Below are 4,297 nucleotides of genomic sequence, written 5' to 3' on the forward strand. Positions count from 1 at the left end.
CTTTCCACTGAGCAGGGAGGCTGATCCCAGGATTCTAGGATCATGACCTGAGCCAAAGGCAGACACTTAACCAACTGAGCCACCCAGATGCCCCTATGGATCTGCTGGGAGATGTCACACTTTATAGCATCATTGTGAATACAGAGCCACCTCACTTGCGAGTTGTACACCTGTAGTGGGAGCTTCTGGTGGCAGAGCAGTTTGTTACTGATCTTGGTCATCTGAGGATCAGTGACACAGCACCACTCCATACCTGTGCAGTGATAAAATGTTATATAGCAGGAATACAGAGCAAGTACTCAAAAGTGAATTTTTTTTAATGTTCATAGACAAATGATATAATTTGTGACAATGAACATGTACTTGCTGGTAGAAAAAATTTAGCTAGACCTTTCAAGGATGATTTATCAGCTCCAAGCCTGCAAGTTCTGCTGAAGATGCATAGGGAAGATGTGATGACCTGGTGGGAAGAGAAGAGTCACTCTGTGAAGGACCCACTGCATCACCAGAACTCCTGGTTCTCTTTAGCCTGCTTATACCTTTTTGGGTCAAGTAAACCACATTTCACAGAGATCATTGGAACTGAGATTATGTCCCGCATCACTGTATCATGTATGAAAATGAAATACATCTTCATTGAAGAGTCAAAAAAATTAGGGGAAAATAAAACCTTTTAAGATTAATGAAAGAGAAAATCTGAGAATTTGCCATCAGCACACCCTCACTACAGGAAATCTCAAATGAAGCACCATCAGTACACCTTCACATGGAAATCCCAGGTGAGCCAGATGAAAGTATGAAAAACAAGAAAGAATATGATGACTTTATAAAATAAAAATAATTGTGATTTGCGATGTAAGACATATTTGAAATAAATAATAGTGATAATATACAAGTTAGAGCAGTAAATGGGATTGAAATGTTTTAAAGGTCTTATATTATTGGGGATGAGGGTTATACATCCTGAAGAGCTCAAGACCTCATTAGTTAGGAATGAATATTTGAATTTCTGGGGTAACCACTGAAAGACTAGAAGCATAGTATATAACCTACAAGCTAGTAGAGAGGAGGAGAAAATAGAATGGGAAAAATATATAATCAATCCAAAAGAAAGAAGAAAATAGAACATGCAGATCAAAGAGAAGACACAAAATAAGAACTTAAAATAAGTTCTTACAAAATAAGTAGATTTGAACTCAAATAATTTAGTACGTAAATAAAATGTAAATGGCTAAATGATGATTTAACAATTGCAGATATAAAAATATCTAGTTCTATTTTTATGAGAGATATATCTAAAAATAAGGATATAGATTATTAGAAAGTAAAAGATTGCAAGAAGAAATATCAAGTGTTTCGGTAAGGGTTCAGTTGGGAGAACAGAAGCCTCTAGACATTTTTAAGTAAGGAGCTTTATTCAATACAGGGAATTAGAGGCTTACATGATCTTTGAAATCGCTGGGTGATAAAGACCAAGGAGCAAAGGTCAGCAAGCTGCTTTCACAGAAAATCCGCTTTCAGGAAAGCAACCGGATGATTTTCAAGAAGATTAATGGCTGCTTCTTCTCATCCAGCCTCCAACTCCTGTGTAGTTGCCCCTGATTGGCTGAATTCAATCCAGAATCATGGAAGAAAAAAGAGGGAACTGTAGTTCTAAGCTCCCCGTTGGATACAGAGATAATGCTGAAGGAAACCATGAGGATGCCTTGCTGGTATCAAGCAATCCAGCCCCAAAGGAAACGGAGGTAGCTACATTACTACCAGACCAAAACAGACTCTAAGGTCAAAAGTGTTAACTAGAGATAAAAGAATCACTTCATAGTACAGAAAATAAAGATTCAATTCACCAGGAAAGTCTAATGTTTGAATTTGTACTTGCCTAATAATAATAAAGCCTCAAAATATATAAAGCAAAAATAGATGGAACTACAAAGAGAAACAGATACATCCGCAATCATAATGGATAGATTTTAAATGCCTCTCCCAGAAATAAACAAGTAATTCAACAAGGATATGCAAGACTTGAAAATATGAACAGGCTCGACTTAACAGACATACACAGGGCAATGTGCCCAATAATTCTATTCTTCTCTAGCACAGACAGAATGTTTTCAAATATTGAGCATATCCTGAGCCATACAGCAAACCACAACAAAGTTCTAAAAGTCAGAATTGTACACAGCATATTTTATGACTTCAATAAAATTAAGCTAAAAGTCAACAACAAAGAAGGAATTAAGGTTACCACCTTCTTTTAAAAATTAAGAATCATATTTCTAATGGACTCATAGATCATAGAAAATTAAATATTTAGTGCAAAGTGACAATTGAAATGCTGCCTTTCATATTGTTAGGATATGCCTTGTTAGGATAAACTAAGGCAGTATTTAGAGGAACATTTATAGCTTTAAATGCAAATTTTCAAAAAGCAGAAAGACTGTATCCCCCACACCCTTCTTTTTTTTTTTTTTTTTTTTAATTTTTTTTTTCCCCCACACCCTTCTATGGCAAAGACCTGATGATTAAATTACTAAACATATGGAAAAGTAGAAGGTTATGGCCTATAATCAAGAGGAAAATCAGTCAAAAGGAACAATAAATTGGGGTGCCTGGTTAGCTCAGTTAGTTAGGTGTCTGACTTCGGCTCAGGTCATGATCTCAGAGTCCTGGGATGGAGTCCTATGTCTTACTCCCTGTTTAGTGGGGAGTCTGCTTCTCCCTCTCCCTCTGCCCCTCCGCCTGCTTATGCATGCTCACATGCTCTCTCTCGCTCTCTCTCAAATAAATAAAATCTTTTTTAAAAAGAACAATAAGTATAAACACTCTAATTTACACAATGAGTTTATAAATAGATTCAGTGAGGAAGGACGCATGAACAAAACCTCAGAGGTGGTAGGAGGACAGAGAATGGAGCAACGAAAAAGGAAGAAAGGGGCTGATGAATATGGTGAGGAGGGAGCTAGAGTTTAGTGAAATGGCCTTGGGAGACTTCCTAGGAACAGGGAAGTTCCAGTATTTTCTTGTAAATTATCTGCTGAAGAGTGGTCGATCCTCCTCCTCACCCCTCCAAACTTCATCACACATCTCTTTGAAAGAGTGGACCCATACCCCAGGCTAGTGGGTGAGAATCCAGAAGCACGGGGTATGTTCCAGAAGAGAGGAAAAACAGCTGCATGAAGGTTGTGCAGAGGAGAATGCACCTGGAGTGACAGTAAGGCCCTGTGACTTCATAGCCACCGTGGAGAAGCTCAGAACACGCACTGGTGTGGAATGGGGGTTCCAGCAGATTTTACCTAGACCTGAAGGGGCAACACGGCCACCTGACCCCACCTGACATATTTTTATTAACTTACAGTGAGGAACACAAAACTGTCTCCCAAGGCCTCAACTTCCATATCCTCTCCCTTGGATGAAGATCTTATCCAGGAAGCAAAGTGCTACTGGGCAGGCTGCTTGGAGAGTCTGGAGAAAAGAAGGATGTGCTAGATGACCAGAGGCATCGATGGGACAGGCCGAAATAGCCACAGTCATATCTGGGCCGTTTTACAACAATAATGAATGAGATTCTGGGGGGATCAAGATCACTTGAAAGCTATTAAAGTGAGAGAGTGGGTTTTTGAACCCAGGTGTGTCTGCCTCCAAGGCCTATACTCTGTCCCTTCCATCACAGGGGCCTTTCAGAGTGCTGCTCGCCCAGACAGTGTACGTGGCTCACATCTGCTTCAAATCCTTGTCTAAGAAAAGAAAGACCCTGGCCCGGAACAGTATCTCAGCCTATCCAGACTCTGGGGTGCCCCACCAGGCCCAGGGGCCTTCTCTGGCAAAGACCTGTGATTTACATCCGCATTTTCCTATATGTTTTTGATATATCTCATGTTCTTTTTGTTCCACTACTCTCTTTTCACTGTCTTCTTTTGTGTTAAATGGATATTTTCTGGCATAACATTTTAATTTCTTTATCGGTTTGTAACTATTTTGCAGAGCAATTTTCTTAATGATTGCTCCAAGAACTACAACAGACATTGAAATCACAATCTACCTCCAGATTAATGCTAACTTAATTCTGGTAGAAGAGGAAAACTTTGCTCCACTGGAACTGTATCCTCCACACCCTTCTTTGGCAAAGACTTATGAAACATGTGTCCCGGGGAGACTTCTGGCAAATGTGATAAACTATTTGTGGTTTAATTTCAAGCACATCACTCAAAGTCATACAAAGTCATGAAGCCAAGTGCAAAGGTCATGATAAAGATCAGTTTTACTGATTTCTATGCCTAAAACTCTATATTCCCTCCCA

The sequence above is a fragment of the Vulpes lagopus genome, chromosome 23, assembly GCF_018345385.1.
Source record: "Vulpes lagopus strain Blue_001 chromosome 23, ASM1834538v1, whole genome shotgun sequence".
Taxonomy (NCBI): Eukaryota; Metazoa; Chordata; class Mammalia; order Carnivora; family Canidae; genus Vulpes; species Vulpes lagopus.